The sequence below is a fragment of the Rhincodon typus genome, chromosome 15 (assembly GCF_021869965.1).
Source record: "Rhincodon typus isolate 14 chromosome 15, sRhiTyp1.1, whole genome shotgun sequence".
Lineage (NCBI taxonomy): Eukaryota > Metazoa > Chordata > Chondrichthyes > Orectolobiformes > Rhincodontidae > Rhincodon > Rhincodon typus.
The window spans coordinates 24,129,436-24,144,933 of record NC_063346.1 but is presented as its reverse complement, the minus strand read 5'-3'; positions in this window follow the sequence as shown (position 1 = coordinate 24,144,933).

Below are 15,498 nucleotides of genomic sequence, written 5' to 3'. Positions count from 1 at the left end.
CCCCCTTTTCTGATGAAGGGTCTAGGCCCGAAACGTCAGCCTCTCTGCTCCTATGATGCTGCTTGGCCTGCTGTGTTCATCCAGCCCTGCACCTTGTTGTCTCGGATTCTCCAGCATCTGCAGTTCCTACTATCTCTAACTGGATAGTAAGTTTTTTTTTTCAGTAGAATTGTGACTGTATAAACTAAGCCCATTTGCAAAGTGGAGCAAGGAAGGACTGAGAAGCCCAGAATTGTTGCTTTGCAGTACTGCATGTATATGCACCACATGAGTCAAAGCTTGTGAAGAATTTGAGGTTAGTCGAGTCACTGTAGGGTGTTTAAGGAGCCATTTCTTGACCAACTTCAAGTCTGGTTTAGCAGTGGAAGTGGAAAATTCTGAAATGTTGTATTCCACCAATTAAATGACTGACTGCATACTTTGTAAAATCTCAAATCATTTAGGCTTTATGGAAGTGCTATTCAGCAATTCAGCATTTTGAGTGTGTTAACAAATTAAGATATAAAATCAGCAGTTTAAGTGCAACATTGTAATTGACATGCTATAGCTGCAGTCTTGAAATCTATTAGTTTGATATTTCTTATGCAAACAATGTTAATGCTCTAACCCTAAATCTGAGCTCTCCAAAATAAAATAATTTTGGACTCATGTCTTTGAAGTGGGATGACTTTGGCAATATTTCTTGTTAAAACGGAGTATTGTCCTTGGGTAATGTTTGTGTTAAAGTTCAGAGATAAGATTGTGTAAGAGAAAATTGATTTTTTTTATTCTGTGTTTAGCAATAATGTGACATGGATTTCTGTTACTGTTAGTATAGAGAAGGGGGTTTGAACATTTATTTATGTTCATGTCCCTGATTTCTACCCTTGGTAAGATGCTGAAATTTTGTAATTTGCATAAAATATTTTATACAGTAACTTTTATTTCAACAAAATTTTCATGTTACTTAATGTTTGAAGTTATGAAAATTCTGAAATAAAATTAATTATCTCTTAAATGTGAAATAAACTTGTGATATTGTGGATATGGAATTAAATCAGTTTTATGGCCACTATTTTTGATATTATCATATTACCTTCTTTAAAATAATATATGGTTTGCTAATGACCTTTACATTCAGGCCTATGTATGACTCTAAATTTAATGTAGTTAACTTTTAATTGGCCTAGGAAGCCATTTGGCTGTTTCAAATTGCCACAAAAAATTACCTGAATAATGAAAACTGACAGAACACTGAGTACCCACGTAGACATCTGACTTGGACACATCAAGGACAGGCAGGCTAGTTGACCATGGAACACTGTCCTGACTGACATCTGAGAACCTTAATGATGACTTGGAAATGCTATCCCACAGATATAATCTGTCATTGTCATTACATAATTAAGTCCATCCACAAGACACTTTCATTACCATCCCTGGGTATGTCCTGGCCCACCAGCAGAGTTTGTGTTTGAATAGTATACTGTTATCCTATCCAAATGTATCACAGGTTGGTATGGCAACTGCTGTGCCCAAGACCACAAGAAATTAGAGTTTTGAATGCAGCCAATCCATCAAGAAAACCAGCCTTCCTTCCATTGTCACCATCTACACTTCCGGCTGCCTCGGGAAAAGCAGCTACTAAAAGACCCTCCCACTCTGGTTATACTCTCTTCCACCCTCTCTCATTGAGCAGAAAAATGTGAAAAGATGTACCAGCAGATTTGAGAACAGCTTCTTAAAGGGCAACACATTGGCTCACTGTTTAGCACTGCTGCCTGACAGTGCCAGGGACCTGGATTCGATTCTACCCTCGGGCACCTGTGCAAACTTCATACAGACGTTCTCCCCGTGTCTGTGTGAGCTTCCTTCAGGTGCTCAGGTTTTTTCCTACAATCCAAACATTTGTAGGTTAGATGGTTTGGTCGTGCTAAGTTGCCCATAGTGTCCAGAGATGTGCAGAATAGGTAGACTATCCATGGGAAATGCAGGGTTACAGGGATAGGGTTGGGGGTGCGGGTCTGAGTTTCTCTGGCATTTTGTTTGTTTTGGTTTTTCCTCCTTTGGCTGGCTGAATCAGTATTCCTTGTATTAGACTGTTTGGAACTAGCAAAGTTAAGGAACGTACTCTTGGTGGAAGGCTACCTTGTCAAACTCAGAATGGCTCAGTATTGTTGCAACTGACTAAACTGACCAGTTTCTGAAGGATGTAATTGCCAGACTGGACTCCTGTTAGGTGCTGAGAAAACCAGCATGAGAAGAGCTACTTGCCTTTTCTGAAGAAGGGTCCCAACCTGAAACATCAGCTTTCCTGCTCCTCTAATGCTGTCTGGCCTGCTGTGTTCCTCCAGCTCCACACTAGGTTATCTCTGCGTTTGTCCTTCTTGATTTACCTGATGCAGTCTATTTTTGGTTAGGTTTGCAGGAGTGATCTTTTAGATGAAAATACTCCTCTTTGCCGTGAGGGAATCCTCTGTCCTGTGATGCATCTTAACCTTCTAATGAAATCCTCAACATCATAGATGATGTCCAGTTTGATTTTAGACAGCACAGATTGAAAAGACTGAAAATCTTGAATAGATAAAGGAAACTTAGTGACTGAAGTGTATTTGGATTTTAAAAAAGAAGCCTTTTGATAAATTCTACTTAAGAGACTAGTGGACAAAGTTAAAACATATATGACTGGGAGTAATCTACTCACGTGGGTTGTGAATTGGTTGAGATACTGGAGACAAAGATGGGAATAAATGTATCTTTTTCCAGGTGGCAGGCAGTGACCGGTGGTGTGATGTGATGTGCCTTTAAGAGGGATTTATTCTGTCCCACTGACGCCACCCACAAACTGGAGGAGCAGCACCTCCTCTTCCACCTCAGGAACCTACAGCCCAATGGCCTAAACATAGGTTTCACCAGTTTTAAAATCCCCCACCCCTGGCCTCATCCCATGTTCAGCCCTCCCTCTCATTCCCCCCTCCTTGACCTGACACAATCTGTCCATCTTCTCTCCCATCTATCCGCCCCTCCCACCTCACTGACCAATCCCCACCACTGCATACGTGCACTCCCCTATCACCATTGCACCTGCCTTCCCCAGTCCCACCTCTCCTGTCTCACTATTTCTGAGCTTCCTACCCCTCCGCATTTCTGAAGAAGTGTCCTGACCCGAAACATACTGCTCCTCTGCTGCCTGGCCTGCTATGTTCCTCCACACTGTTATCTTAGCCTTGAACATGATATGTTTTAACCTCCAGGTGGATCTCCCTTTTTTATAAATGTATCCTAACTGCCTATTCACTCAAGTTATTGTTGCATTTTATCGGTTATTCATCTTTTAGTGATCAACTGGATGTATTTCTTCTCCAGCTTCACTATTTTCACTGAAAGGTGCACTCTTCTTTCACCCTGAATTACGACTTTTTGACCCAAATTTGCAGTTAGTCTGTTTCAGACTCACTCCAGTGAAGTCTCCCTCATTCTGACCATGTGGTTTACTACCTATGGCAGCAGATTTCCTTCCCTAAAGGACATTAGTGAACCAGTTGCAGATTTTTTTTGACAATTGATCGTGACTACATAATCTATATTAGGCCAACTTTTTTTAATCCTGGTTTTTAAAATTGAATTCAAGCTTCACCGTATGGCATGGTTGGATTTGAACCTATGTCCCCAGAACGTGGTTACTAGTCCAGTGACATAAACACTTATGCCACCACCTGCACTACTGTTATAGTAGTGTGCTTGGTGTTTTTGATATATGCTTTCAAAAGGTGTTTAAGTATCAAAAAATGGATTTGTTGTAAATCTGAAGCCTATGAAATAAAGGAGAATTTACACAGTGTGGTTGTGAAATTAGCCAACAGCTGAAAATGAAGTAACAAAGGTGAAGAGTTTGTTTTCAAATGGGGTGGGTGTTTCAAGTGCTGAAATATTGTGAACAGTGGGAATGATGGTTACCAGATTTCAGGATGACTTGGGCAGATAATTTGAATGAGAAGATGCATGACAGATGAAATTTATTGCAATGAAGTGGTACATTTTGGAAGGAGGAATCGACCGATATGATATAAGCTAAATGGCAAAATATTATAGGTTGTGCAAGAAAAGAAAAATAACCCAGAGGTTTATGTACACTAATCTTTCAAACTTACAGACAAGTTGGCGAAAATGCATTTGTACTGTTTCTATACAACCCTTACAGGGTGAGAGTTAAAATGAGGATGAAGAGAACTGGAGAACAGGTGAGAGAGGCATTTAGTTGGATTTCATTTCTAAGAAACTACATAGTGAAAACCTTTTTTATAATCCAGAAAATTCCTAAACAGTTCAATATCATCTTGTTTTTCACACAGTCCTTAAATCTAAATATGTATTCCCAACAGATCTTTGTGATAATTTGATAATTGCATGGCCATAATTTAATTACACTAACACTTTTGCTTCAGATTTATTTAATTAACTGAATTTTAATTTTGTAGCAGATGTGGAATTATACTCTTGTCTCTGACATCTGTAGCCCAGCCTTCTGAATTATTTATAAATCTTGCATAACCACTGCACTACAGTTCCCACTTAGATACATTTCTTTGCCTTCGTTGTATGAAATCGTAGTGGCACAACTTATGAGGTTTTTGACTTGCTCGCCAAGCTGGCTTGTTCTCGTTCAGACGTTTCATCACCGTACTAGGTGACATCATCAGTGGAGCCTCCGATGAAGCGGTGTGGTTCTTGGAATTTATACTGTTTGGTCCGTTATGGTGAGTAGTGTCATTTCTGGTGTTGATCTGTATAGGTTTGTATATGGGGTCCAATTCTGTATGCTTGTTGATTGCATTACGGGTGGAGAACCATTCTATGTTTGGCTTGGGCTACTATGGTTACTTTGTCCCAGTTAAACTTATAGCCTTCATTGTCTGAGTGTACTGGTATTAAGGAAAGTTTGTCATGCCGTTTTGTTGCTAGTTGATGCTCATGTATTCTGATGGCTAGTTTCCTTTCTGTCTGTCTGATGTAACGTTTGTGGCAGTCGTTGCACGGTATTTTGTGAGCCACGTTGGTTCTGCATGTTGTGGGAATGGAATCTTTATTCCTTGTAAGTGTTTGTCGTAGAGTGGCTGTGGGCTTGTGTGGACCACCATGATTCAGAGTGGTCTTAGGTGTCTTGTCAGTTCTGATATGTTCTTGATGTATGGCAGTGTGGCCAGTGTGTTAGGGCATACTGTGTCCTCCTGTTGCCTGTTTATAAGCACCTGTGGATGAATTTGCGGGGATATCCATTCATAACGAGGATTTTGTATAGATGCTCTTCCTGTTTCCTGCATAGTTGTGCGGTGTTGCAGTGTGTACACGCCCATTTAAATAGTACCCAGGAGGAGACAGTATGCCCTAACACAGGCCACAGTGTGGCCTATGAAGAGGAGTCTGATGTCGGCGTCCTTGTTGTCCAGACGTTCCAGGGATGAGTGCAGGGCTAGGAAAACAGTGTCTGCTGTGGACCTGTTACGTCAGTAGGCAAATTGCAGGGGATCGAGGCAGGCTGGGAGGATGGAGTTGATGTGCGCCATGACCAGCCTCTCAAAGCACTTTGTGTGATTATGGAGGTCAGAGCCACTGGGCAGTAGTCATTAAGGCACGTTGCATGTGCTTTCTTTGGTACCGGAATGATGGTGGTCTTCTTGAAATAGATGGGGACTTTGGCTTGTAGGAGAAAGAGGCTGAAGATGTTGGTGAATATCTCTGCCGTCTGGTCTGAACACGATCTAAATGCATGGCCGGGGACTTTGTCCGGGCCCATTGCTTTCCTTGGGTTGACTCCTAGGAAGACTGATATGACATCTGCAGTGGTGACAGAGGGAACAGGTGCATTTGGGGCTGTCGGGCAGGTGACACCTCACCGCTGGCATTCTGCTTGAACTGAGCATAGAAAGCGTTGTATGCTTCCGTGAGAGATGTGTCTTTGTCCGCTGTCTTGCTCTGCTTTATTTTGTATCCCGTGTGTCGTTTGGAGGGGAATTTTGTGGATGGTGGTGTTCCTACGCATCTGCTGTTCTTGTCCCTTGAGGTGGTAGAGATCGCAGGAAATGGAAGGTACTGTCGAAGGAGCTTTGGTGAATTACTGCAGTACATCTTGTAGTAGGTGGTGGATATTGCTATTGCAATAATGGAGGGAGTGAATATTGTATGTGTATTACTATCAGTTTTGGAATTTCAATCTTGTAAAAATAGAACCAGGTGGATTTTGATCAGTTCTATGAAGGTTTAGTTTTAAATATGTCAAAGTCATTTGGACAATTTTGCAAGTGCATCAATTCCAAGAAGACACGTGACTGTAGTCAAGTGCCTAGAAGAGCCCCTCTGGTATTAATGGATAAGGTTTATATCCTGTTGGGTTTATGATAGGCTAAACATATTAACATAAGTGTCAAAGTACTAATTCAGGAAAGTGAGACCCAGGAGAGTTTGGATAGAAATCTTCAAATTGGTAGATTTGAGAATGGTTTATGCTATCGGAATTGGAAAGGAATCATAACAACATTATCTCAATGCTTCAAGACAAATAACCTGGACAATGTCTATTAAGTAAAGATGTAAAAAGTGGAGATGGGAGTGATATTTCTTTTGGGAATTAGCCTCTAACAACAGATAATGTTGGGGAACAGGTTTAAACCTCTTTTTGGGGGGGGGGGGATTTATGTTGAAATCTTTCCAACTGGATATCAATATGCTTGTTTTTTTGTGTAATAAACTTCATGTTCTGTTAAAGAAAATCTGCAACCTCCTATGAATATGTTGCATTGACTAACGACCATGTGAACCAACTGCAAAATTTAAATATATGATCTATCAGGCCTGACTTCTGGGATCTGACTTGTCCATTATTACTGTAAGCTGAGATCATAATGTATAAGGCGGTGGATGGGGTGGCCAACAAATAGATTGCATTGACCTGGATGGTATTGAACTTCTTAAGTATTGGAGTTGCACTCTCATGTCACTCTCATCTCAGCTTTTTACATCTTAACCTGGGCAATGTCTGTTAAGTAATTTGTCTTGAAGCGTTGAGGTAATTTTATGATTCCTTTCCCATTGCAATAGCATAAATCATTTTAAATTGAAACACATTCACTGTCCTTTAAATTCTCTGTAATTTACTTCCAACAACCTCAAAAATCTTTTTGTGACCATAAGATAAAACGGCAGAATTAGGTTATTTGGTCGATCGATACTCCTCCACAATCCATTATGGCTGATTCATTTCTCAACCCCATTCTCCAACCTTCTGCTATAACCCTTGATCCCCTTTGACAAAATAAATTACCAGTTGTCTTGTAACAGTTAAATTGAAACACATTCCATGCTGTTCTTTCAAAAGGTTTGACAGCAGTCAGTGTATATCAGTTCTGAGGAAGGATCACCGGACCCGAAACGTTAACTCTGTTTTTTCCTTCATAGATGCTGCTAGACCTGCTGAGCCTTTCCAGCAACTTTGTTTTTGTTCCTGATTTACAGCATCCGCAGTTCTTTCGGTTTTCATTTAGTATATATCAGGGCCCTGGCTACTGCATGCGAAATGCTGGAGTGCTTTGTGACTTGAATGTGTACTAGTAACAAAAGGACTGGAGCATCTTGCCAAACCTACTGGACAGAGTCCACAGCATTAGAGCTTTCCCACCTAGAAGGTCATAAACATCAAGATCGTATTAACTCCCTTTTCCACTCATAATTACTGTGGATAGGCAGGAGTGCGGCACTGAAGCCAATACTAAATCACCCATTATCTTTTTGTACAATGGAACAAGCCAGAGAGACTGACTGGCTTTCTGTTCCTACTTTGTATGTTTATATGTGGACATCAATCCACTGCAGACTTTTCCACCCAAAATCCATTCAGACTTGGACACAAAATTCCGCTATTTCATAATTTCTGGGTCACATCAAAGATTTTACTACCTAATGCGGTGCTGGGAACGTAAGGGTATCAGTGATTCAAGGAGAGCTCCACTTTACTTCACTCATCCCTAATGGCAGTTATTTAAAAAAAGAAAATTTGTTGATGTCATCTACATGCTGAGAACAAATGAAATAATAAATCTTAAACCAACTGTACACCCTAAGCATTTACCTAAATATCCACCCAGCTATCCATCCAACCACATTCCTTTCTGATTCAACAATTGGACTGCAGTGGTAGATTCAATGATAGTAGGCAATTGACTTGTGCAATTTTCTGAATGTTTTTCAGGATTTTATTTTTGTGTAAAGCTAACTTATCACTTATCAGAATGTTTTAGCTGTTTCACCATTTCCCTGCTGTGTGCATCATGTAGTGGCACGTAAGATTTGCTCTGGGTTACACGTACTGAAATTCTCTTAACTTTTTCAAACTAATATCTGTCCCTAGATTTGGATCATTTCTGGTCCCATGTTGGGTCATTTGATCTTTAAAAGACAGCAAAAAAAGTGAATTAGCCAATTCCACATGATACTAGACATGCCACAGGAAGGAAGGAGGATGACACCCCCATATCTACATCAATGGAGCTGAGGTGGAAATGGTTGAGACATCAAGTTCCTAGGAGTGGCGATCAGCAGCAATATGTTCTTGACCACCTAGGTTGATGCGACAGTCAAGAAGGCACAAAAGCACTTCTTCCTCAGAAGGCTAAGGAAATTCATCATGTCCATAAAGACCCTCACCAACTGTACAAATGCACCATAGAAAGCATTCTATTTGGATGCATCATGGTTTGGTACGGCAACTGCTCTGCCCAGACTCTGAGAGACTACAGAAAGATGTGAACACAGCCCAGACCATCAAGCATGCCAACCTTCTATCCATTGACTCCATCGGCACTCTTGTTGCCACAGAAAGGTAGCCAACATCATCAAAGACTCCTTCCATCCCGATTATAGTCTCTTCCAATGTCGTCCATCAGGCAGAAGATACGAAAGCTTGAACACATGTACCAACAGGTTCAAGAACAGCTTCTTCCCCATTGTTATTAGTCTTCTGAATTGACCTGTCAAACTTCAAATCCAGTGTGCTTTTTGTACACTTCTTTGCAGCTGAACTTTGTATTCGTCGCTGTGTTCAACCACCCTGTCATCTTTGTGTCTTAGTATGTTATGATTTGCTGTACTGCATGCAAAACAAAACATTTCAGTGTACTTAAGTACATATGACAATGATCACATCAAATCAAAACACCTGGGTGCAGAATTTACTTCTGTTTGTCATTGATCCAAAAGCTCTTAGAATAGTCTTAGTTGTGTCTGACGTAGTGTCGCTGCAGGTAATTAATCAAAATTGGTCCATTAATTGAAAGTGACATTTGACTTGCCATTGTGTTGAATAGTAAAAGTCAAAGACTTAAAATTGAAGTTAATTCTCTGCCAATTCTCTTCCAAGAATGTCCCCACCAAAGAAATTTTGTTCCTGTTTTTGCTTAAAATTTATTGCATCTCTGACCTTCTGTTCAGATCATTGTCCCCTCCCACTCCCCAGACACACTGTTCCCTCTGTCACCGCTGCATGGACCAGCGACAGTGTCCCTGGCCGAGCACTGAGATCCTGTGTGCACCAACTGGCCACAGACCTCTTCAACCTCTCCCTCCTACAAGCCGAAGTCCCCACTTACTTCAAGAAGAGCACCATCGTCCCCGTACCCAAGAAAATACATGCAGTGTGCCTTAAAGACTAACGTCCAGTGGCTCTGACCTCAATAATCATGAGGTGCTTCGAGAGACTGGTCATGGCCCACAGCCTCCCAACCTGCCTCGATCCCCTACAGTTTGCCCAACAACATAACAAGTCCACAGAGGATACCATATCCCTAGGCCTGCAATCATCCCTAGAACATCTGGACAACAAAGACACCTACGTCAGACTCCTGCTCGTTGACTACAGCATTGCCTTCAACACCATTATCCACTCCAGACTGATCTCAAAACTGTGTGTCCTTGGTCTCAACTCTGTCCTGTGCAACTAGATCCGCAGCTTTCTGACCCATAGGCCACAGTCAGAAACACTCCTACACAAAACACTCAACACTGGAGCCTCCTAAGGATACATCCTCAGCCCCCTACTGTACTCCCTCTACACCTACGACCATGTTGCCAAATTTCGAACAAACGCCATCTATAGGTTCGCTGATGACTGACACTGCCGTAGTGGGACGGATATCTAACAACGATGAGTCAAAATATAGAAGGGAGATAGAGGGCTTGGTGATGTGGTGCAATTAAAACGATTTGTCTCTCAACACTGGCAAAACTAAAGAACTGATCATCAACCTCAGAAAGAAAGGAGGAGAATACACCCCCATCTGCATCAACAGAATTGCCTCGTATGGCAATTGCTCTGCCCAGGACCATAACAAACTACAGAAGGTGGTGTGCACAGCCCAGATCATCCAGGAAGCCAACCTTCCATCCATGCACTCTATTTACATGACTTGCTGCTGCAGAAAGGCAGCCAACGTCATCAAGGACCCATCACATCCTAGTAATGACCACCTACAACCTCTTCCATCAGGCAGAAGATACAGAAGCCTGAACACATGCACAAGCTTTTTTCCGGCTGTTATCAGACTGTTGAATGGACTCCAGCCTCAAATAATGTAACCTCTATTTCTCTTTTTGGTCTGTATATCCTTTGCTTGCTGTGATCTGCCTGTATTGCTCGTAAACAAAGCTGTTCACTGAATTTTGGTACACATGACAATGAAATCAATCAAGCCCATCCTTGGCCGCCTCCATTGCCAAAGTGAGGTCAAATGTAAAGTGTGGGAACAACACCTGATATTTTACTTTAGGAACGTACAGTCTAATGGCCTCAACATTGACTTCACCAGCTTCAAAATCCCTCCCTTATCCCATTCTAGCCTTCCCCTCCCTGACCTGACCTAACCAGTCCATCTTCCTACTCACCTATCCACTCCACCCTTCCCATGGACCAATCACAATACCCCCTACTTGCATCCACTCATCACCATCTCTCCTACCCTTCCCCCAGTTCCACCTACCCCCCTCTATTTATTTCTAGGCTCCCCTCCCTCTCCCCAGTCCTGACAAAGGGTTTTGGCCCAAAACGTTGACTTTCCTGCTCCTCAGGTGCTGTCTGACCTGCTGTGCTTTTCCAGTCTAACATCTATAGACTGTCTCTCTTTGACTTCCTGCAAAGACAGGCAGGAAGGAAGATGTGGTGGGTAGCTTTCAGTACATGATGGAATAAATACAATAGCAAGAAATGATCTTAGATTGGAAGTATAGAATTCATATGGCTGGAGGCAAGAAATTACGAGGGGAAGTGAGGTACTGGTGCAATAGACTAAAGACACACCCCTCCACAACAGTAGCTATACTGAAAGTCATAAAATGAAATGAGATAGTGAGTGTGTGTACACAAGACAGTATGTTAATCGCAGTTGACTTAATCTTCTCATAGAAACAGAAAATCAAATTGGTAGAGATAGCCAAAAGGAAGAAGTTATGGTGTATTTAGGACATATTCCAAAAATGGTGAGATGTAGATCCAACTAGGGATCAGGCCATTTTGGATTTGGTAATGTGAAATGAGGCTGCTTTAATCAATGATCTGAGTGAAAGATGATAACTTGGTAGAATTTAGCATTCGGGTTGAAAGTGAAAATTTTTGGGTTAGAAATAACTGTGCTAAGCTTAAAGGGAATTATGAAGCAATGGGGGTAGAGTTGATTGGAGTGTACTGGGAAAAGATTCTTGCAAAGATGGTTGAGGAACAATGGCAGACATTTAAATCAGTTGTTCATAATTTACAACACTGGGTAAGAAGAATCCTCGGAAGGGGATAACTTAACCATAGTTAACCAGGGAAGTTTAAGGATGGTATCAAATTGAAAGAAAAACGGTGTGACAAAAAAGTATCGGTTAGCTAGAGGATTCGGAAAGTTTTAGAAGCCCACAAAAGGTTACTGAAGAAAGGGAAAATAAATTTTGAGAGCAAACTTGCAAGAAAAAGCAAAAAGGACATCAAGAGCTTTTTTTAAATATATAAAAAGGGGGAAAAGAGCCTGAAGTGAACATGGCCCCTCAGAGAATGAGGCTGTGAAATAATAATGGATAAGCAGGAAATGATGGAAAGGTTGAATAAATACTTGTGCCTGTCCTCATGCCCGAAGATAGACGCTAATATCGTTATAAAAAGATTGCGTTACTTAGCCATGAGACGTCCCTGGCTGGCCAGCATTTATTGCTTGTCCCTAAGTTGCCCCTGAGAAGGTGGTGATGAGCTGCCTTCTTGAACCACTGCAGTCCACGTGCTGTCGGTTGATCCACAAAGCTGTTAGGATGGGAATTCCAGGCGTTTGACCTAGCACCAGTGAAGAAACTGATTTATTTGCAAGTCTGAATGGTGAGTGGTTTGGAGGGGAACTTGCATTGGGAGCACCACCACCTGCATCTGCTACCCATGTCCTTCTAGATGAAAGTGTTTGTGGAATTGGAAAATACTATCGAAAGATCTTTGGTGAATTTCTGCAGTGTATCTTGTAGAAAGTACATATTGCTGCTACTGAGAATCAGTGGTGAAGGGAGTGGATATTTGTAGATATGATGCCAGTCAAGCTGGCTGCTTTGTCCTGAATGGTGTCCAGGACAGGCAAGTTGGGAGTCTTCCATCACACTCTCTTGTTGTGCCTTGTGGATTGGGGCAGGCTTTGGGGAGTCAGGAAGTAAGTTACGGACCACGGTACTCCTAGTCTGTAATTTGCTCTTTTAGCCACTGTGTTTATGTGGCGAGTCCACTTAAGTCGGTAGTCAATGATAATCCCAGAATGTTAATAATGGGATTTCCGTGATGATAATACCATTGAATGTCAAGGGTCAGTGATTAGATTCGTCTTTTATTGGAGAGGGTCATTGCCTGGCTCTTGTCAACCAAGCCTGGATATTGTCCAGATCTTATTGCATTTGAATGTGGACTGCTTCAATGTCTGGGGAATTCTGAATAGTGCTGAACATTTTGCAATCATCAGCAAACATTCCCAATTCTGATGGAAGGACGGTCACTGATGAGGCGGCTGAAGATGGTTGCATCTCGGATGCTACCCTGAGGAACTCTTTTAGAGATCTCTTAAAGCTGAGATGACTGACCCTCCAACAATCACAACCGTCTTCCTATGTGCCAGGTATGACTCCAACCAACAGAGAGTTTGCCCAGTACCCATTGGCTCCAATTTTGCTAGGGCCCCTTGATGCCATATCGGTTGAATGCAGCCTTGATGTCAAGGGCTGTCACTCTCACTTCGTCTAGAATTCAGCTGTTTTGTCCATATTTGAACCAAGGTTGTAATGAGACCAGGAGCTTAGTGGCCTTGGCAAACCCAAACTGGAGGTCAGTGACCAGTTTATTCCTGAGTAGGTGCTGCTTGACAGCACTGTTGATGACTCCTTCCATCACTTTACTGGTGATTGAGAGTGGACTGATGGGGTGGTAATTGGCTGATTTGGATTTGTCCTGTTTTTTTTTTCCACGTGCAGGACATATCTGGGCAATTTTCCATTTCCATACTCTAGGGCAGATAGTCCTAAGTCATCAAGGGGCAAAAGGGGTTGAGAAAGGGGTTAGGGAAACTAATGGGGATAAAAGCTGAAGAGTCCAGCGGATCTGAGATATTGCATCACTGGATATTAAAGGAAGTAGTGCAGAGATGGTGGATGCACTGGTAGTGTATTAGATTCTGGAAATGTTCCAGAGGATTGTAAATCTACCAAAGTAATACCCTTATTCAAAAAGGGAGGGAGAAAATTAAATCTGGTAACTGTCGGCTAGTTAGCTTAACATCTGTCTTTGGGAACAATGTTTAAAGTCTAATATGATGGATGTAATAGTAGGTCATTTGGAAATACATAATAAAATCCAGCAGAGTTTGTGTGGCTTCGTGGAATGAAAATTGTGCCTAATCAAATTTATTAGAATTCTTTGAGGTAAGAAACAGGATGGATAAAGGGAACCAGTAGATGTAATATATTGTATTTTCAAATATAAGTACTACATGTTAGGCTACTTAAAGCAACAGCCCGCAGTGTTGGAGTAGGATATTAACATGGATAGTGGGGATTGGCGAACAGCATACAGTGTTGGTATAAGTGGAGCATTTTTTTAGGATGGCAATCTGTCCTGTGTGGAGTGCCACAGGGATCAATGTGGGGGCTACAATTGTTTACAATATATGTTTGATGACCTGGAAGAGCAAAGTGAATGTGCTATAGCCTGGGTTGCGGGTGACACATAAATAGTTGGGAAGGCAAGTGGTGAGGATGACACATAGTGTCTGTAGAGGTGTGTAGACAAGTTAAGTGAATGGGCAGAAAACTTGGCAGATGGAATATAATGTGAGAAAATGTCAGGTTATTCACCTTAGCAGGAAGATTGGAGGTGCTGAATAGAGAAAGCTGCAATACAGAGGGATTTATCAATCCTCAGCATAAATCACAATAAACTGAGATCTATTTCAGCAGGTAATAGTAGAGGCAATGGAATGCTGGCCTTATTTCAAAGGGAATGAAGTATAAAAATAAGAAAATCTTGCTGAAACTACATAAGACAGTGTTATTAGACCACACTCGGAGTACTGTGAACAGTTTTGGTCCCTTTGTATAAAGAAAGAGATACTAGCATTGGAGGCAGTCCAAAGAAGGTTCACTTGGCTGATCCTGGGTATGGAAGATTTGTCTTCTGAGAATAAGTTGAATAGATTGGGGCTGTACTCACTGGAGTTCATAAGAATAGTGAGACATACAAGATTGTTAAGGAACTTGACAGGGTACGAGCAGAGAGATTGTTATCCCTTGTGGGACAATGGTACATGAATAGGAAGGGTTTAGAGGGATAATAATGTAAATGAAAATGCTGGCTCTGGGACTAGATTAATTTAGGATATCTGGTTGGCATGGATGAGGTGGAACGAAGGGTCTGTTTCCGTGCTGTACAACTCGATGACTCTGTAAAACACCTTCCAAACCCAAAACCATGACCATCTGCAATGACCAGGGCTGCAAGTACATGAGTGCACCATCGTCTGCAAGTTCCCCTCCAAGCCAATTACCATCCTGATTTGGAAACACATTGCCATTCTTTCATCTTACTGTCTCAAAAATCCTGGAACTTTCTTCTGATTAGAGTTGAGGGTATCTACAACAAATGGACTGCAACATTTCAAGAGGCAGCTCACCACCAACTTTCTCAAGAGCAACTAGGGACAAGTGATTAGAGCTGGCCCAGTCAGCAAAATGTACATTCTGTGCATGAACAAAAAAAATGCTAGATCAATTGTTAAACTTCAGTCAGAGTTTGATTTTTATATTTGTAAACCAGGCAGGTCAAGGATGCATTCCCTGTGATGGGTGACAATGGCATTTTTTGAGAGAGCATGAATAGTTTTAAATATTGGCTAAAGTAAGTGATGCTATCATTTGTTAATGATACTACTTCTGTAATGTTAAACTTTCCAATGCATTAAGTATTTTTACACAAATCTT